Below are 21,269 nucleotides of genomic sequence, written 5' to 3'. Positions count from 1 at the left end.
TGCTGGTTGAGAACCCACCCCTGCCACTAGGCTTGTCTCCATGCTCAGAGCCACAGCAGAGCAATGACGGCTTGGGGCAATGGGTTTTGCAATTCCAGTAAGAGCTTGGGGTAGCCCTTGTATATTATCTGAAACCTGAGTCATCCGTAGAGCAGGTGAAAGTACTAGAAGGGGCCAGAAGCAAGATTGGTTTTCTTCGGCTCCTGTGATCTGGGGGAAAAAAAATACAAGTTGGCAAAGATCAGTGAGTTGACCTGGTTTCCTCCCTCCCTCCCTCCCTCCCTCCCTCCCTCCCTCCTCCCTCCTCCCTCCCTCCCCTCTCCTCCCTCCCTCCCTCCCTCCTCCTCCTCCCTCCCTCCTCCCTCCCTTAGCTTTTGGCTTCAAGGTTCTTAAGACAGGAGGAGTGAAAGCATGGCAACTAGCAAGTCCCTGTGACCGCTAAATGAGGGGTCCCCACAGTGATGATCAGAAAGGCTGCCTTAGAGTTCAAAGATGGCTTCTCAGGACAGCAGTTTGGAGTTGGCCAGGCACATAGTCTGTAGCCAGTCCTTTACCCTGTCTCCTTTCCAGGGGTTAACAACTTCCCTCTCTGCTATCAGGGTAAAACTGGAGACTCCTGGAAATACCTGGACTCTTTACTCCCTCCCCAGGCCTTGAGAGGTGCCCACCCACTGAGCATTTCTGTTGGCAATGGGGCTTGCTCTGAGGTGCACACACTGGGGTAGCAGAGAAGAAAGAGCTGCTGGGAAAGCACTTTCTCCTGTCTCTCTTGAACACACTTTTCGCTGTCTCTTCCTCTCCCTCCTCTGAAGTTGGCCAGCTTCCTGAACTTTTTCCCAGAGCGGTGTCGTCACTGGCCTGCCGGCAGGGCTGGATGTTCTGCCAGCATTCCAGAGAGTTTATGATCGCTTGCAGATGCGTCTCCAAGAACACACTGTACCCAAAGCAGAAATTAATGCAGGCTTGACTGCGGTCCAAGCCCCTACACGGGAGAGAGGAGAAAGAAAACAAAAACTGTTTAATGCTGTTTATAAATTATACACTGGCTGATGAAAAATACATTTCTTTCCTGCCCCCTTTCACGCTCCCCCTTCCCTGTAGCCCCCTCCCCACCCCCGCCCCTTCTCCATTTCTGCCTCAAGAGCCTCAGCTGAGAGCAGGAGAATATGGTTTTGCTTTTTAGCTCCTGTTTTGGCTGGGATCCGAAACCCTGCCGCTGATTCCTAGCCAGAGTGTTTTTCCCTTTACCTGATGAAATACCCTGATTTTTCCAGCCCACGTGGGCTGTTTTTGGTTTTGTTGTTTGGGTGGGTGGGGATTTTTTGACCTGGGGTTTTGTTTACAGAAAGTGTCATATGCCATTCAGGGTGCCATGCTAGTCCTTGGAAGATAAATCTCCCACATCTACCCACCTTAGTGTCCCTGAGTATATGCTGTGAGATACCAAAGCCTTCAGTGCTTGACCTCAGGCTAACTGAACTGAGAAAGTTGAGGAAATTCTTTGCAGTCATTGTATTAAACAGTATTACCCACCACTTTGCTTCCAGCCCCTCACCTATAACCTGTGTGAAGAGGGGGTTCACATACTCCCCAGTACACACACACAACTGCATATGTTACTGTAGCAGAACTGTGTAACTCATTCTGACTACCCCTCTGGAACCCACCCAGCTTCTTCCCACACCCCACAAGCCCCCCTATCCCAATTTATTCTATAAATTCGTTTCTACATTATGTCTATCCATTTACATGGCTTTTGTGTTTTTTAATACTGCTAATGTTTATCATTTGCCCAACAGGCTCGACAGATTTTGCTTCCTGTAGAGCATTGAGGCTTTAGAGCCCCCTCGTTGCTAAGTAGCAGTCTCTCTGTACTGTAATGGGCTGATTTTGTATTCCGTTCAGCGCTGTATCTTATTTTTGTATGCAAGACAAAGTGTTTTGATGGAGGACGATTGCGGCAGTGTCTGGAGGCTGTTTGGAGTTTTATGGGCTGTACAGTACACTGTGTGCTCTCCGAACAGAACACAGGCTGTTGAATTTTGGATTGGATTTGTCATTTTTCCCCGCTCAGAGAGGAGCCTGTCAGATAGAACATGACTTTAAGGGTGGAAGAAAGAAAGTGGGAATTATGTAATATCCCTTTCCTCTCTCCCTTTTTCTGTCTCTCACTCTCGCTCTCTTTCAGTGATCTTTCCATTCCCAAATAGGGTGACACACCCCCTTTCCCACTGCAGCATGATTTTGCACAGCTAGGTGGTGACGTTCCTATTTGGAATGAATGGTGCCCTGAAGGAGAGAATGGGACATCTGTCTGCCTGCTATTCATTGGAGTCTTCTCCCCTTTGCTCCTTCCATCCCGACTAGGTTTTGGACCCCTTTACTAGCCCTTGATTTTATCTGAGGAGGAGTAGAATGGGGTTGCAGGGTGGGGCTGTTTTTATGGGATGGCCCTGAAAGCAATGATGTTTTGTTATTCTCAGAGTCTTTATACCTTTGTTGGGCTTCCTAGATATGCCCTGTGACAGGTGTGTCCCTGGGTGGGCTCCCATGGCTGCCTTTCCCTCTAGCCTCTATTCCCGAGTCCTTGAGCCAAGAAGGGCCCGTGTGGTGTAGGGTCCAGGTCTGCACCTGCAGTTTGTGTCCTGCCTCGTCCACCATGCTACTGCTGTCCCTCAGTGCTCCCCCGGCAGGGGCAGGTGTTTGTTTTGCAGCTCTTCTTTCCTCTGCTTCCACTTCCCCCCAGTCGCCTCCAGTCTCACTTCATCTTTTTGTCACCGTCCTCATGTCTGTGTCAGCAGCAGCCGTTGCTTGACACTGCTGTGTGTTTTCTGTCTTCTTTCCTGTGTCTTCATCTGTCTTTGTCACTGTCTTCCTTAGCCTGTCTTCTCTCATCTGTCTGTTAGTCTGTCTGTTTCCTTTGTTACCACCCTCAGTGTTGCTTAGCCGAGAAGTTGGGCAGCAGTCAGAATGGAGAATTTAGATCGCTCTGGCCCAGAGGCCTAGTGAGGACTCTTGAGCACATGACGAGAAAGCTCCAGGCACATGGGAGCTTACATGTGCTGATCCCTTACCTTGAAGGGACCAGAGTGGGTTCACTCTGGCCTGGCTTCTGTTCTTCCTGGGTCCTCTTTTATACTGTTTTTTTTTTTTTTTTTTTTTAAGTGGAGTTAGATAGAAGAACAGGGTTAGATTTTGCAAGGCCCCTATTGGACACTGCTTCTCAGAATCCCATCACCAGACCCCATGCTCACACAGGTGTGCACTGTGTACCTACCAGAGCATGGAAGGTTCCAGACAACCCTTACCAACAGTTCTCCTATACCCATGACCTGGTAAAGTGCTTGGCAAACAGAAAGCTTGAATCCCTATTTCTGAAGCAATGAATATCCTGTAACTAAAGTTAGGGGGCTCGGTGGGTAAAGGTACCTGCTGCACAAGCCTGCTGACCTGAGATTAATCCCTGGATTAATCCACATAAAGGTAGGAGTGGACCTACTTCACAGGTTGTCCTCTGATACACACACACACACACACACACACACACACACACACACACACACTACCACCACCATCAACAGTAATAATACATACATAAGTACTACTAGGGGAGATCTGGGTTTGGTGGGACCTGAAGCTTATGTGGATTTGGGTGCTTCCTTTAGAAAAGGATTCTGAATATTCAGTGTTTGGGATCTGCTAGGAAAGGGGTGGGCGCCTGAGAGAGACAAAAGCTGCAACACCAGTCCATCTGAGGGCTAGACCTCCTTGTGTAGACCTCCAACACAAGGAGCAGCTGACTGAAGCCCCCACTCCCACCTCCAGCCCAGATGTAATAGTTGGTAGCAGATAGTGGGGCAGCTGTACCTGTTGGCTGTTGGTTTCTAGTCTTCAGTATGTGGGCCAAGTCTTCCTCTTGTTTTTGGTAAACTATTGCTGGTCATACTACAAGCTTCTTAGTACCTCATGCTCTGTTCTCAGCCAGCATGGCTGGTTGTTGGCAGGTAAGTCCTGAGTTCTGTCATGCCCTGAGTTTTTAGACAGATAGATAGCTATGGTAACTGCTAACCTAACGAACTATGGGTTGGTATGGTGATCTTTCTGCCTAGGTCAGTGGATATGGTTCTTTTGAAGCAGAATCTAAGTCTGGCTAAGGTAGAGGACTAGACCTCTTGCAGAGTGTGTCTTGGATGTCTGTGTGACTGGGAGAGGGAACCTGGAGGTGATGGGAGGTGCCTGGAGAGGTCCAAGTCTGATCTGTGGAGCTCACGGATTCATCTGGACCAGGCTAGGGGTGGGTAGGCTTGGACAGATGATTGGTTAAGAAGGTAGCTCCTTGTTGGAGGGTCTGCAGTAACAACCAAAATGAGGGACAGTGTTTTCATCAGAAACTGTGTGTGCACATGTATTTGTGCGCACAAGTATGAGGGGAAAAAAGGAGATTGAGACGAAGTGTTTACATGAAATACTCAAAATTGTTCCTCTGCTGTAATGGGCCCACACAGGCCATTACCTTGAAGATTTAAAAGCAAAATGAGCTCACAATGTCTAGTGACTGCCACCGACATTCATGCTTGGTTGCAAAGCCAGCGTTACCTTCGGCTTCTTTGTTGGTTGTTAATTTTTGGATGCTGGTGGCACACCCCCACCCCTTGGATTCCTACAGGAGGAAGCTGATGGATGGATAGATAGGAGTGTTTCTCAATGAGACCCCAGTGAAGAAGAACCTTTTCATTTTCAGCACAGCCTCTGACCTTTCAGGCCAACAGAGCAGGTTTCTCTGAGGAATCCAAAGGGCCAAGGCTGAGACTCCAGGTTGACTTTGGCAGGGGCAGCAGTTTGCATTTTTTTTTAAAATTTAATAATTTGGGTTTCCTATGAATGGTTCTGCATGGTGTGCAATAGTATGCATTTTCATAACTGTCTCTTCCACTTTGGGTAAAGGAAGGGAGGGAAAAAATAACAGCAGCAGCATTCTGTGGGCAAAGGAAGAAAACAAGAGAATGGGGCAGAGAACAGGCTAAATTTAAAATTGTAATTGGCTGACTTCCACTGGCTTGCGGGTGTTTTAATGACTCATAATAACTTCATTTAAAACCAGCTGAGCAGAAAATAGATTGGAGAGGAGCCTCGGGCCATTATGGATTTGTTTTTTTTGACAAGCTCGGTTTTCAGCAGCCAGGAAGGCTCTCAGAGAGGGCTTGGCGCTCTCTCTCTCTCTCTCTCTCTCTCTCTCTCTCTCTCTCTCTCTCTCTCTGTCTGTCTGTCTCTCATGACTGGTAGAGATTGTATTAAAAAAACAGATAGTTTTTCTTTTTAACTCTCCCCCTTACCCTTTTTAATATTTTTTAAAAAAACTGATTAAAATAGAAGCCTTGGGGTATTATTTTAGCATCTTAAGATTCCCCCCACACCCACATACACTTTTGATGTGGTAAACAGAACATAAATAAAATTGTTTTGGAAATGACTGAATTAATTAGGTAGTAAACCAACTCCAATGAATAAATTCCCTGTGCTGGTTTGCTCTCACTCTCATCCATATTTTCACCAACCCCTTCCTCTCTCTCCCAGCCCCTCCCTCCTCGGAAGGAGACCCTCCCTTTTACATGGCAAGGCTCTTCCATCCCAGGGGCAGTGTTCAGTGATTCAATTGCCCTCCACACTGTTCACTGGGATTTCCATAGGACTGACTCTGTCCAGGAAGTTTTAGGAATTGCCAGAGGAGGCTCTGACCTGCCGCTAGTTATTTCTAAATAAAATCCCGCCTGTTTCCCATGTTAGGAATGGTGCCAGGACCAGAGACTGGTTGGTCCCTTCTTTCCTATCTTTTGAAAGTCAGCCACTCGCCACAGGGTGCACCTGGCTAGTCAGCACGGAGATCTTCTCCATCTGATTGCTCTCAGCCATCCACTGGGTTGTCCCCTCTTATGGCACCTGTCACCTTCTTTGTTTGTTTGTTTGTTTCAGTTGTTTCCTTCCATGTGCTAGGTCCTAGGCTCTTGGGAACATAGGATTCATGTACTACTGTGTTCCCCCACACTACCTTGCATAGGAACCTGCAAGGTGGTTAGAACTCTACTGCCTTTTGTGTAAATGGGCAGGGGTGGGGCAAGAAATGGACTAGAGGCTCTCTTGTGCTGCCTCAATCCCTGGGACCAGCTGCCTAGTCCTGAAGAGGAAGGCAGGGATCTTATCAGTAGCCTGTTTCCTTGCCTTCCCACAGCTTAGCACATAGTAGGCAGTCAACAAGTATCTGAATAAATGAATGGCTTTGGGTGCACAGTAATGGATGGAGATAGAGAGAAAGGCACTTACTGTGTGCCTGCTGTGTCCCAGGCACAGTGCAGTTCTGGCATGTTGACAGCATTGACACCTGATGCTGTTTATAGATGAGGACACAGAGCCTTCAAGTATCCCCTGCTTAGCCTGCTTGAGATCAGGAAGCCAAGGGTGGCAGAGCTGGATCTACTTAGACCCCTCCCTGTGCCTGAGCCTGGCTTCACACTGTTGAGTGTCACAATTCCTGCTTTTCTGTTTATCTACTAATGCCTTACAGATTGGGGAGGTGAGATAGGAGAACAAAGGCCAGGAAGGCCTCCATCTTCTGAGGCTCTGAGGTGGGAAGCACCATATTGGATGCTGCCCCAGAGCCTTGCACTGGACCAGCCACCAGGAAGAGGAGTAGTTTGTTAACCTTTCCTGCTGGGCCAGGGCAGCATGCGTTCAGTGACTGTCTGCCACATACATGGCTGTCACTCTTCTGTATTATTTTGGAGGGCTGAGGGAAGATGGGTCTGGGAACATCACTAGAGGGTTCATAGGTCAGTCAGTATGCAGCTTCACCTTCAGGGAGAGCTTGGCAGTGCCATGCCCTTTGTGCCTCTCCATTACCATGCCCCGTAGAGAGGACAGAAAGAGACCACTACCTGTGGTCTTCTATCTTCTCCTGGGAAAGGCACACTGGGCTCAGGAGTAAAAAGGATAGCTTGCTTGTTCTATCCCCCTGAAAGAGGAAGGATATGGGTGCTAATAGCTCTGTAGGTGTCCAGCATCTTGTAGCATGTCCTGTTCTGAGATTGTGGTCCCCCTGGCCTTTCAGACCCTGTCCAATGGAGCTGTATCCTTTGACATGAGACTAGTTTTGTCTGGTATAGAACAGCCTCATTGTCTCCAGGCACAGTCTGGGGTTACTGGAGCCTTCTGGGGGAAGCTCTCCACCTAGTGGGAATCAGATTGTGAAGGTTGGGCAGCAGAGAAACTTGAGTGACGGTGCTAGACCCCACCCACATACCAGAAAGGAGAGCATGATCATGTATGAAAACAGCGGCCAGCAGATGAACTGAGGGTCAGTGGTGTACAAACCCAGGCAGGAGAGACAAGAATTGGCACTACTGCCCTTCCATGTCTTTTGCTAATGAGTTAACTGAAGGGATAACATGAGCCTGGAAAGAGAGGGGTGTTTACTGTCCCCACAAGAGAAACGAGTAGATGCTATAGGAGTTTGGAGCTTTGAGAATATCCCTTGGATGATGTGGGAGGTGGGGGTGAGGAAAGTAGTCCAGAAGAGGCTTGGTGGTGTTTAAATGGGTGGGGTGCCCTTTAGATGTAGTGTCTAGGAGGAGCTCAGGCTGGTGTGTCCTTTCCAGGTGAGAGGAAGCAAGAACATATGTGAGCTAGAATGAGCCAGGTAGGCACCTCTCCTCCTCTGTCTCTGGTGTCCATAGTGGGCATCAAAAGCTTAGAACCCTGTGTCTTGCATCTGAGGGTCCTCAGGTAGCTGGGGGTGTTGTGGTCCTCTTGATTGGAAGGTTGAGAATCACTCCAATGAAAATGAAAACTGCTGTCAGGCATGGTGTGGTGGGTAGATGCCTGGCATTCCAGCACTTGGGACGCAGAGGCAGGAGGATTGAGAATTACAGGCCAGCTTGGGGGTACACTGGAGGACTGAGGGTTGCAGGTAGAGCTCAGTAAAAGAGTGCTTAACCAGCATGCCCAAGGACCTGTGGGCAATCTCAAGCAAATCAAGAGAGAAGGAAAGAGATGGGTAGATATGGGAGAGGGTTCTGCAAGCCTCTGCCTGTGAGTATTTAGAGCATTGCCTTTGGGTGAACTGAAGCTACTGGGCCACCCTGAGGACCAATGGAGGAGTTATGAAGATTTATCTCAGCTAAACATCACCCCAAACCCCAACCCATCTCCTTAGATCGCAGGGCAAATGCCCCTATGTGTGCATCAGTGAGAGTGGGCTGGCTCCCTCGGCTTGAAGTCAGGACCAAAGGCTGCTGTAGGGACGTGGCTGTGTCTGCAATTCAGTGTGGCATACTTGCCTCTTCTAGACTCAGCCCCCTTATCCTGGCCCCCACTAGTTGGCACACACTCCTTTCTCTTTTCCCCCAGCCAAGCCCATTTGGAACAGAATTCTTTCACTTGCCAGAGGGGGAAAAAAAAAAAAAAAAAAAACAAGTTCTAAACTTTTCATTAGGTAGTTGGGATAAAAAGCCTTCTGGGGTAGGCGGATTAAACCTCGCAGCTCTCTCGATGGCTATTAGAAGCTAATTGAGCACCTAGAGCTCATTGGCACTGAGTTCTGCTGGCGTAATTATGCAAGGCCACCGTCATTCCAGTAACAAGGTAACTCCAGGTAAAGAGAGAATGCCCTGAAACTTCTGATTCGTTGGAGTCGTCCTCAGTTGCTTTCCTTAAAAGCTCCCAGGACAGACAAAAGTCTGAAGGTGAGACTTTGGTGAGACAAGCTGTTGTCCTGGGTGATTACTGTCTCCCCAGCCTGAGTCTTCCCATGGAAACAGCCCAGTTTGTCTGGTAGAGCCCTGCTGTGAGCTAGTTTGGTCTTGATTGAGGTTTGGGGTCTGGAGTCACACGTTGTAGAATGGAGGATGCCGAGGAGCAGGTGGAAGCTTGAGGGTTGCCCCAGGAGTAAGAAGGCTGAATGAGGAACCAGGAGACTCCCAGGGCAGTGTCTTCCACAGGCTTGGGGGACAGGGCCTGTAGGTCTGTAGGTATCTACAGGTATCTGTAGGTCTCTCTGGTATGGGTGGGAAAGATGTGAGTCTAAAAGACTAGGACCAACTTGGCTTTTAACAATGCCTGGAGGACTCTTACAGTAGGTGACACTTTCTCTGCCACGGTGTTTTTCCACTGAATCCCACCTCTACCCAAAATCACAATCAGGAGGCCTGAGTGGGGATGGCTTCCCTCAGGGCTTGGGCTCAGTAGGTGCCAACTGGACCTTGAGTATGCTTTGGAAGGAGCCCCAGAGCATGGCCAAGATGATCAGCTGATCATGTCCTCTGGGTGGCCCTGCCTGGCCTCTGGCCTGCCACCCATCAGCATTGAATCATGCCCCTAGGAGGACAGCATGTAACTTGGTTTCCCAATATAGCCCCTGCCCTGCAAGGTGACAGGAAGAGTCATTGTCACTCAGGCACTCCATCTTTCTGACACCACATGGCTGACCTGGCTTTCTTCCTTCACTTCTCAGCCCTACCCAGCCTTGAATTCTGCTCCAGGGGCCTCCGTAGAGCTGGGTTTTATTTTAGTTTTTAAGTGAACAATCTCCTGGTGTTGTTTTCTAGCCCCTGCCTTCAGTCTCCAGCCTGGACTGAATCGTTCCCACCATCTCCACAATTATAAGTTTGTCACAGTCAGAGCTGAATGGAGGCAGCCATGTGGTGTTTGGTTAAATTGTAAAATTAGCTAGGAAAGTTAATGAGGCATTTCTGCCTCTGCTTTTCAAAAAGCAGGGATCTTAGGAAGGTGCTTCAGGTACCTTGCCTAAGAAGGAACAGGGGTGGAGGTGGGACCCAGGCAAGGTGGCACATGCTTATAATCCCAGCACTTAGATGTTGAGACAGGAGGATTACCACGAGTTTGAGGCCGACCTAGACTGCATAATGAGTATCAAGTTTGCCAGGACTACCTAGCAACGAGACTGTGTCTTAACAACAACAACAACAAAGAAAGAAAGAAAGAAAGAAAGAAAGAAAGAAAGAAAGAAAGAAAGAAAGAGGGCAAGGAGCTCTTCAGACTTGCATAAGACCTGTTTTGAGTGGATATTACTGTGTCCATTTTGTGGATGATGCCATGCTTATTACTTACTGTCTGGGCCTTCCAACCTACCACTTCTCTGGCTTGAAGTTCACGTGGTTCCGCTTGCCCACTTGCAAATGCTGACCCTCACACTCTGGAAGTCACAGTCTCAGAGGTGCGTGCAGAAGCGCTGCCAATAGTCTATTTTCTGCACACACCAAATTCACAGGTCCTCTAATTACACCAAACAAACCATTCTGTTTTCCAGCAGCAATTCGATGTCATTTTAGTTGTCAGGAGCACTTTAATAGTGCTATGGGCTTCATCCTGGACATAGTCCCCTACACCCCCTAGACCTTTTGTATAGAGTGAACCAGAAACAGCCAGTCATGTTTTCCCCCAGTTGGGGAGATGGGCATTAATTGTGACAGGCAATGTTTTTGTTTTGAGAAGTGTGGCGCCTTGAGCCTTCTGAATTTTGAGCCTGAAGCCGACAGTGCTGGGATTGTAATGTAACACCTCAATTATGGTGCAGGGGGTCAGGGAGCCAGACTCTAAAACCTACAAGGTTCCTTAGATCCGTGGCTGGAACCACAATTAGGGTTTCAGAAACACCAAAGGCAAGCCAATGAGTGTCGTTTTTAACCAGTTTGAACATTTTACTACTTCCGAGCATCAGAAGCACACCCGGGCTGGAGAGCTTGCTTCTTGTCCTCAATAAAGCGATTAAGTTGAATGGGTGCTGGGGAGTATTATTAGGCTGAGCAGGGCTAAAAATAGGCCCGCTCTGTTTTCTGAAAGCCACAGCAGGCCTGAAGAGGCTGGCAGCCTCGAGGTGCCACTGAGGGGGTCAGAGGAAGGGAGCGGAATCATGGCAGGCCCTTGGGCATGGGGTCTGAGATGGGGTGGTGAGAATAGAGGCAAGGCAATCAGGTGGAGGGACTTCTCAGCTGTCATCTAAAGTGTCGTCACAGCAGATAAGGTGGCCGGCCTGGTTGCTTCTTGATTTATTTGAAGAATCCACCAGGAGAGAGGGGGTGGGGAAAGAGAATGAGGGTATTAATTCTAAATGATTGGCAGGTCCAGATTTTAGGATGGAAATTTTACCTATTTAGAGCCCTTAGCCTGTTATAATGTTATAGGTAAAGGGGTTCAATTAGGGCAGTGAGAAATGGGGGTGTTCTCAGAGGGATATGCAGAGGAAGGTGGGGGTGGGGCAGCCAAGAGGGAGGATGCTTTCAACAAAGCCTTAAGGTAACAAGGATGCCCAGGAAGAGTGAGACAAAAGGACTTCTTGGTAACTGAAGGTCAGCCAAGAAAACCATGTCTGTTTTAGTCTTTGGAGAATGCTGTCATTTGCTAACGTGAGAGCCCATTTCTCTTCTTTGAATACTATTGCTTCTTGTGGCAGGGCATTTTGCTTCCATAGAACCAAGAGGAGACTATCGGAGGAGACATCCTGGCCTGGACACCTGGGAGAGCTTGGATTCCCATGTGGCATTTCTAGATGAGAACCTCTACCTTTGGGGGCTTGTACAGCTTACACTCAAAGGGATAATGCAGAACTGGCCTGCTGAGCCCTGGCAAATAGCTTCTCTATCTGTGTGGTAGTGGTCCCACTTGTTTCAGTGTTTGAAGTCCTTAGAAAGACTGTGTCTTGGTGAGTGTTGAAATATGATTACTACTTAAGGGAAATTTAGCACGTGGGTACACACACACACACACACACACACACACACACACACACACACACACACACACACCACAAGTTTCAAGTGGCATTGGAAAGGTGGCTGGAGTAGGGAGAGAATTGGGGGGGGGGGTCTTGAAATCGAGGTGATGAGAGATATACCTGCATGGTGATCCCAAAGAGATCTATCCATTTTGAGAAGACAGGGCGTTCTCCTTGGTTAGAAAAGAAGGAACAGCCTGAAAAAAGGAAGGATCAGAATGCTCTTGATGGAGGGAGGCTTCCCACCCTCAGGAGATAAGTCCAAACTCGGTACTCAGTAGTAGTGTCAGGGGATGAAGGGACCATGCAGTGGCAGTGGCAGGCACAAGCTTGAAGCTTTATAGGGTAGCCATGACCCCAATCCTAGCATGGCATCTGGGGTCTCTCTCTCTCTCTCTCTCTCTCTCTCTCTCTCTCTCTCTCTCTCTCTCTCTCTCTCTCTCTGCCTCCCTACCTCTCTCTTTCTTTCTCTCTGTCTGTCTTGAGACAGGGTTTTACTGTATAGACCAGGCTGGCCTCAAATTCAGAGCTCCTTCACAGCCTCTACCTCCAAGTGCTGGGATTAAAGGCATGTACCACCACAGCTAGCTGGTTCTTGTTTTGTTTTGTTTTGTTTTTCCTACTGTCCAAGAAGCCTTGTGAAGCTGAAGATAACCCTGGGAAGTATGGTCTATGTGTGCAGGGTATTCATGTGCTCGTATTATGCATCTAGGATGGCAGCCTGGGACCAAGCCATCTGAGGAGTGTGGCCTTTAAAGATAAGAGGAGGTCCAAGGCTCAGGTAAAAGACAGAACTTTGAGGTTGCTTGGTGCCAGAACTCTTAGCTGAACATCTGAAAGTCAAGTCAGCAAGGAAGATGTGTAGAGTTTGAGTTCTTGTATCCCATAAAATGGCTGAAATTCCCATTGTTATTTCCCTGGCTTTACAAAAGAACCTAGCCAGGTGGCAATGCCAACTCCTTTAGACCAAAACGCTCTGAACACCCAAATGCTGACTGTCCCTGGGGCTCAGGACTCAGCCTCCAGTGTGGCGTTTTTGGTGCATTATGGACCCTGGCTAATGATTGCTCCAACATCGAACTCTGCTCCATCAGGCCACCTGAGGGAACACAGGGTATTTTCACCAGAGAGATGTCCCTGCTTAAAGGAGGCAGCCTGCCCTTGCTAGATGCAGCCAGCACCAGCCTTCCCAGTGCCAAGCTGTGAGCAGTCATGTTCCCTTTTGTAAGCATGGAAACTTGCTTTGGTGTGACCTTCCAGATGCTTCTCTGCCTGCCCCACTCCATTCAGTTCTCCCTCCCTCCCCCCCCCTTTAAAACCTGTGATTTACCTAGGGATAGGCAAGGCTCACCCATGGTTACACAGCTCAGGTAGTGACAGTCAAAGACCCTGAGTGCATTTCCTTTATGCTTTTGGAAACATCTTAGTTGTTCTTAAGCTGGTAATTTACTATGCTCTCTGTAAGTGTGGCTTTGCCTTCCTTCCCAAGCAGTAGGGTATGTATTCAAGAGCATCAAGATAGTGTCTCATCTAGCCAGGCCATTCACTTTTATAATGGGCCCTTCCCTCAGGAGTTGGGGATGCATGGGGAGACACCAACCTGGGTGGGAGCTGTTACTCATCAGCTTTAGGACATGAAATTAGTCTGTAACCACCCTACTGATGGTGACTTGGGCTCTTATTATGCATCAGGTTCTTATTCACAGTTTCTCATTTAAACTATTGTGTGACGGTGAACAGTGCTCTTTAAAAGAGAGATGCAAGGCTTCAGAGTTCATCCTGTACCACTAACAATAAGAGGAACCTAGCGCCACAGCACTGTAGGACTTCCCCAGGCTTGATCATCAGCCTTGGTCCTCATTAGTATAACATATGTGAAGGAAAGTCTCTTTCTTCACAGCCCTTATTATAGTAGGACGCATTTGTAGGCTCTTGTGCTGTTCACTGGGGTGCTTTGATTGCCCAGTCATGGAAGTTGCTAGGGGGACCAGAGACTGTAGTCAAGTAAGACCCTCCAAATAAGCACTCTTAGATTTGAGGATGGTGTGTGTGTGTGTGTGTGTGTGTGTGTGTGTGTGTGTGTGTGTGTGTGTGTGTAACTATAATCGATTTACCCTCAGACTTGGATTTTCTTTGAAATAATTCAGCGTCACTGGATTTTTGTGTTACCTTCTGGGTGGCTAATGATGCTGTTAAGAATTGTCCATGAATGATGATGGGAATGGACTGGAGAGGCACCTTGCCCTTGACCTCCCAGACTTGGTCTGTCCTTATAACTGCTGCTTTGTACTGGGATCCCCTGAGAATCACACTGCTAAGTGGCACCTGTCTTTCCTTAACTTCTGCGGAATGAAGATTACTGGAGTGAACTACTTTTCTCCTTTCTTTTTCTTTTCACTTTTCTGGGATTGGAATATGTATTCTAAATGTTACACTATGTCCCTTGCATGCACTTATTTGTTTTATGCATCTTATATATTAACTTTGGGGAATCTAATGGAAGATATATTGATGTTGATGATATCTAATATTTATCATGTAGTTACAATATGCATGTGTGGTGATAAAGACTTTACATGTGTAATTTAAATTAGCTGTCCCTTAATCACACAGGAAACAACTCACTCATTCAGGGCGATGGCTAGGGATGGTAGAATTGTGACTTGAACTTAGGCTTCCTTGATTCTAGAATGCATACTTTAGTGACATTTCTACTCAGCTCTCCACTGTGTATGTGGTGGAGGCTATGTTTCTAAGCCTCATGCAAGGAGAGTCTCATGCAGCTAAAGTCAGCCTTGAACTCCTGATCCTCGTGTCTCTACTTCCAAAGTGCTGAGATTATGGAGGGCACCACCCAGCCAGACTCTAATGCTGAGAACTGTGGCAGAAGTTCTTTCAAAGCCTTTCTGATTCAGGTGGGAAGAATTCAAGACAAAGTGTTGTTCTTCCTATGGGACCTGGGACAGAGACTATATGATTCCTGCAAAATCTGAGGCTCACTGGGCACCATGCTACTCTTCCAACTATTATAGGGCCTTAGTTGGGTGTTCTCTCATATCTAGCAATACCTTGCTGGTGCCCCCAACCCACCCCAAAGCCTCATCTTGTGCAGAGTGTTCCCTGAGCCATCCACAAGTTACCCACCTTTACCCACATCAACAGTTGAACCTACACATGGCCACCCTTAGCTCACTGGATACCCTCCCATGCCTATAGGCCTCTGGCTTTCTGCACCCTTCCTTTGATTTGGGACATTGCATCTCTGGCCTCTCTGCCCCCTGTTCTACAGTGAATGAGGCCAGTGTCCTCACTGCAGTGTCAGCTGTAACACCTTAGAACTATATCCTGGACCACCCCAGGACTGCTGGCCTCCCGTTCAGTGACATCTGCCCAACTGTTCCCTCTTTCCTGTCCTGTGTCCCTTATAGAAACTGATCCTTTCCAGTTTTTTGTTGTTGTTGTTGTTGTTGATAAAAGAAAAAGATGAGAGCTGGGGAGAACCAAAGAGGGCCTGAGGCTGCAGGCAGCTCTCTTCAGGAGTACATAGCTCCTTGAGGGAAGGAACACGCAGTGCTGGCCTTTGGAACTGGCAGCCAGTGTGCTGTTCTCTGTCTGATAAGAGGTACTGTAAATAAAACTGTACACCGTGGCCTGTTGTAAAATGCCCGAGTCTGCACTCATTGTTCTGACAGCTTATGCTTTTTTTGGGTCTGCTGTTTTGGTACACTCTGTACTTCCTTATGTAAGCAGGCATGCATATCTCATCAGAACATTCAAGATGTTTATTTTAAAATCGCAGGGAATTAAAAAAAAAAAAAGGACACACCACTCAACATCAGATGCTGGCAAGACACTAGGTGTCCCCGCCCCCGCCCCCAGCGGTTCCTTTTTTATTATTATTAGCTTGGGGGTTGGGAAGGCTTTGAAGAGGGAGGAATCTTTGAATTTTTTTTCTTTTCTTTTGGCTTCTTCTGCCTTTGCTTCCCTAGAGAGACATCCCTCTGTATTGGATTGTGTGTAGTATCTTCTATTAATTTCTGTATGCCTAGGACCTGCCCATACCCCTACTCCCAGCCTCATTTCTGGTTAGGAAGACAAGGGAGGAGGTTCTATACTTTTGTCAAGAAGACTAGGCCAGAGGAGGAGGCCACTCTGGGGAGTGTCATGGCTTCCACTGGGCCTCAGCTCTGTTGTCAGTGGAATCCTACATTTAGATATAACTTTTATGTTTTTGCTAGTGCCTCTGCTGGTTTTGGTTTGAATTCTGTGAGCCAGGGAGTTGGGGGTGGGATACCCTCTTCCTCCTTGCTGAAACCTTAGACCAGCTCCAGCCTCAACCAGGCTGTAGTGTCTACATCTTTTCTTCTCACCAAACCTTTACCTGATTGTGCAACCATCTACATGTGGCCTCTGTCTAGCCTGGGTAGTACCAGGAAGTCAGGGCACAGTGGGAGAAAGTGACTCTGTTCTGGCAACTCTCTATACTTCATTGTGATACTGAGAACTTCCTTGGGCTCTGGGATGTGAGGTAATCTAGCAGGGGCAAGAATGTCTGTTTGTCTGTCTCTAACTGTCAGGCTTATTGACCTTCAGATAAACTTAGGGGTGAGGGTGTCCCACAAAGCAAATCACTGCCAGACAATGAATGTCCATCCTGGCCTCCCAAGGGAAGTCTGCCTGGAGATGGGAGGCTCAGTGTATACTGAAGGGAAGGGCTTGGTGCTGTGGGGTACACAGTGGGCCTAGAGAAATGGGAACCCCACTTTTCTTCCTTTCCTGTGAGCTTCCTGAGTCCCAGAGAGAAAGCATGTCCTATAGTTTCTACAAAGGGGTCGTAGAGAACCCAGAAGGTGTAGAGTCAGGACTCTGCCACCCCCAGGCAATAACTTGGCAGAGCTCTGAATGCCCACTGTCTCCTTCTCAGGCCAGTTTTATACCTGTCTACTCCCATAGAACTTCCAATGTGCTGGGGAAGACAGAGCAGAACCCGGAAACAGGCCCATTGCAGGGGGCTCCAGGGGCTCATTCCTGGAAGATTTAAGAGCTGGGTAACTGAATTGCTGTTGATGCTGACATATTGGTCCTATGGCAGATTTTTCTGTTCCCCTCAACAAAACAATCACTCATTTTTAAATCAAGAGGACGAGGAAGGTATATGTGTGTGTGTGTGTGTGTGTGTGTGTGTGTGCGTGTGTGTGTGTGTTGAAATATGTCTTTACAAATGTGAGACTCACTTTATACAAGATAAATGACCCTCAAATAACAGTGCATTGAATCTCAGTAAAATCAATCATACTTTAATTGCACAAAGGCGGTGTTTTAAAGGAATACTGGGTGGCACTGATGGGGTAGCTGCTGTTTACTGGTCCTCTGTCTCTACCCAATCAGGATGCTGTGCACTTGACTCTATGGTTAGCTGTCTGGGGGAACCACTCTTCTGGATCCCATTTTACAGATGAGATGGCATGCTCGTGGTTAGATAGCTTCCTGAGTGTCGGAGCTACTGAGTTCCTCTAGAGGCCAAGATCAGCACTACTCTGTTGGACCCAGTTCCCAAGCTCTTAACCACAATGTAACCCCTTTGGGGGGGGTATTAATAACATCAGTGATTTTCCAGCATCAAAGAGTTTTGTATTTATTAATATTTGGCATCTGCCTCAAAGACACAACACAGGGGTCAGTGAGATGGTATATTGGATAAAGGGACTTACCACCAAACCTGAGGACCTGAGTTCTATCCCTGTAACCCACATACATGATGAAAGCATGCCCCACCCCACATAATAAATGAAAATGCACTTTAAAAATATAAAGAGTACTAGACAGATAATGGCCAATCCCATTTTGTAGCCAGAGAGCTGTAGGTTGACTGAGGCGAGAAGACTTGAGTCTGGTGTGATATCTACAGTATCAAGTGTCTGGCTCAGGCCTGGACCCCAGGTCTCCTTGGTTCACTGTGATTGATAGAAAGGATTGGATGGGGCCAGCTCCCTGTCCTTCCTGTTCCTCTCCCTCTTCTGTTTAACATCTCTGTCTCCAAGTGGTCCTTTTCTCAACTCCATCTGCCACTCCTCTCACTGACCCCAGTTTCTATCCACCCTGGTCTCCTTGTTCCTACTTTGCCAAGAGGATATTCCATGACAGTGGTCTTGTTTTTTTCTGCCTCCTCTCCTCCATTTTCTCCACAAACTCATCTGAGGCTGCTGCTCTGATCCCCCCCCAAAAAAACAGCAGCCCTGCCCTTTATCCCCCTCACCAGCTGTCTCTCTGCTACAAACTACTACCTGGCTTATTTTGTTTTGGTTTTTTAAAAAAAGTGCATTTACATCTTGATTATAAGCTCCATGAGGACACTGTTGTTATCTTCTGCTTTTATTGATGGGTATCCATGAAGCAGCCTCGTGTTGGGAAGGCTATGACAGTCATGACCATCTTGGAGCTGTGTCCCTGGAGTTTTTATGACTCTGTGATGAGCCCCCAGGGCATTGTGTGTGGGTAAGTATCACTGCTAGGCTCATAAACACCCACCCTCTTTCAGCTGGCATGGCCACCTTCGACACTCTACCCCCAGCCTTTCCATTGATGCTTCTAAATGTATCGGGGCTGGATGATGTCACTGTAATGCATTTCAGGAATGGCTGTTTGGTTTTATACACATTTGAGTTGCTTTGAATGCAAAGCTGACATCATACCAAAGGCGGCAGTGAACAGCATATGCACAGTAAACAGCCAGAGACTGTCTCATTGATTAACAGATGAGGCCTCTATTATCGATCAAAGCTTGGTGAGGAAATTTATCACTTTTAATTTCAGGGCTGCCAAATATTTCTGCCTCTGAGCCAGACATTCCAGAGACAATTTAATGTACAGCCTTCTTGGGAGAGGGGATTTCATCTGGTGTCCACTTTGCTCTTAGTTCCTCGCCCTGCAGAGTCTCAGGATGTGAGTGTCTCTGGGCAGGCATGGAAGGAATACTGGGGCTTCATGAATGGGAGCCAGCAGTGAGAGCCATCATCTGTGGTATCCAAGTGGACCATGGAGGCTGACCCAGAGTCCTCTGGGGAGAGGGACTTTTCACATGCTGAGCTTAATATCATGACTTAAGCCAGTGTGGAATGAAGGTGACATTGAAGATGTGGTCAGGCTGGGATTGGGGAAGCAGTCTTTTGGTAGATGTGTGCTGGTCTGTTTTTATCTTCCTCTGAACCCTGGGTGTTGGTGTACATTCGCCCTTCATTTCCTCCCTCCCTTTCTCTGCCATGAAAGTGAAACGCTACTCACAGCCCCATTGATGGCTGTTTCTAAGAACCTCTCCACACCACGTCTCTTTGAAGCTTACAGCACTATTGGGCTCCTAACTCGATTGTGATAACAGGGCTCCAAAGCAGTGGCCGAGCCCATGAGGTGCCTGCCCCTCCCAGTCTTCTTTGGGGAGTTGTGAGAACAGATAGAAGAACCAAAGAGAATCAGATCCCTCACAAATCCACCAAAAATCATTGGTGGTTAATGATTCAGGCCAAGGGGAAGTTGCTCATTGTGAGGGAGCTGGAACTGCATCCAGCCCAGCTCCCCGATCCTGACCTTCTCTGCTTTTTGAAGCATTTCCAATGTATCCCTTCCCCTGAACATGGATGAAAGTGGTCCTATCTGTCACCTCCAAACACACAGACACAGCTTTGCCACCGTCCCTGTAGAGATTTTCTTGGCTTCATTTTCAAAGCTCTGTAAGCCATGGGCCAGGTGCTTGGCCTAAGGATACCCTGTGGCTTTCAGGGACACCCAGAGGTTGTCGTAGGCTTCCTCCTGCCTCCAGATGAAACTCAGCCACAGTCACCCGAGGCAGATGATTCTAATTATTTTGAAGTCTCTTCAGGAAAAGCAATTTCATATCTGCCCTGGAGTGCTTTCCCTCACATTTATCCAGCCAACTCCTGTGCTGAACACATACTAGGGTATACATAGCCTGTAGGTCGATGGGAGTACAGGTGTCAATGAGACTGGGGTCATCACACTCTGTAGTCCTTATACTCTTCATTGACAAAAACTGTTCTTTGGTGTTTAAGTCTCTGTAACTTGATCTATATTCCTTGAGGCATGGATTTTCAAACTTTTTTATGTGACAAGATCTTTCTTTGTAGCCAAGGCTGACCTGGAACCCACCATGTAGCCTAGGCTGGGCTTGAACTTGTGATCCTTGTTTCATTTTCCTGGCTGCTGGGATTACAGATGTGCACAATCATGTCCATCCTCAGATTTGTTTAAAATAAAGTACTAGAATGATTTTTTTTCCAAATGCAACCTGACATGAAGCCCCGATACATGAAATGGGTAACTGGATGAGTATTTAGAAAAGAGAGGGGAGGTGGCCTAGTTATCCATAAGGCATCCTTGCAGATGGAACCCTGAAAAACCTGAAAATAAGGAGGATTAAGAGTTGTAGAGTCAGGCTGTTGAGATTTACATCTGTGTCTACCCTCTGTTCTGTGTGACAGCTGGCACATCCTTAACCTCTCTGAGCTGGTGGTTATCCATCTGCTAAATGGAGGGTGGTAGGGGTGAATACTCCAAATGTTATTGTTAGGACTTGATGAAGCAATACATATTCAGCTTTTAGCATCCTGCCCAATATATAGTAAATCTATGGAAAATCCTAGGTGGATTGAAAACAGCAGCCGGGTTTACAAATGTGCAAAGAATCGTCTAACACTTACAAGGCTGTAAGGTACTGGTAAGACCCCTGCCCCAGGCACACAGAAGGAAGAGCTCAGTCACAATGAATGGTACAGGGCAGGTTGGAAGAGGCAGAGCAGTGAGGTCTGGAGGGTATGCCCTTGGTGCATGGTCTTGAACGTGAAATGGCATGGAATAAACAGGAGTGAGACTAGGACAGACACATAATGGGGAGCCAGGCAATGCCTACAAAAGGTGCTAAGGGACAGTCTGGCTATGGAGTTGCTTGGCTCGCTGGGCCAGGTTATGGCAAAATGAAGGAACTGAGAACCAGCACAGATTGCAAGTCTCTTACATAAAGAAGTATGAGAAATTATACGGCCTTCAAGGGAGGATCAGACAACCTAAATCCAACCCTGAGTCTTCCAGTGGTCCAGGCATGATACTGCAAAGGTTGGGATAAACGAGGATTTTCCCTACACAACAGAGATGTCCACAGTAAAGACATTTTGAAGAAAAAGCACCAAGACTTGAGACGACGACCCTTAGATGAGATGCAGAAGACTACTGAGCAAGTGATGTGATGCTGTTTTACATTGACCTGGTGACACTGTTGCTTTGAGCTTTGAGTATGGCTCATGTTGGCTCTGAGAATACTGATGGAGTTTGGGTTGTCAGAGGCTCCCACCATGAATCAGGTGGACAGTGCTGTAGACAGGATGATAATGGTTTCCCAAAGAGTTGGGCTCGAAGGATGGTGTGGCCAGAGAAAAATGTCACCTTGCTCAGCTGTGAAGGCACGGGTATCAGAGCTGAG

At 47.6% G+C, this 21,269-nt stretch overlaps 1 protein-coding gene across 2 annotated transcripts in view; it reads left to right on the top strand.

Annotated features, from left to right (window-relative positions):
* Window positions 1–21,269, top strand: part of Zbtb16 (zinc finger and BTB domain containing 16) — a 179,150-nt gene that overhangs the window by 95,204 nt on the left and 62,677 nt on the right. The window lies entirely within an intron of this gene.

The sequence above is a fragment of the Cricetulus griseus genome, chromosome 4, assembly GCF_003668045.3.
Source record: "Cricetulus griseus strain 17A/GY chromosome 4, alternate assembly CriGri-PICRH-1.0, whole genome shotgun sequence".
Lineage (NCBI taxonomy): Eukaryota > Metazoa > Chordata > Mammalia > Rodentia > Cricetidae > Cricetulus > Cricetulus griseus.
Note: the sequence above shows the minus strand (reverse complement) of the source record. Positions and strands in the feature narration are given on the sequence as shown.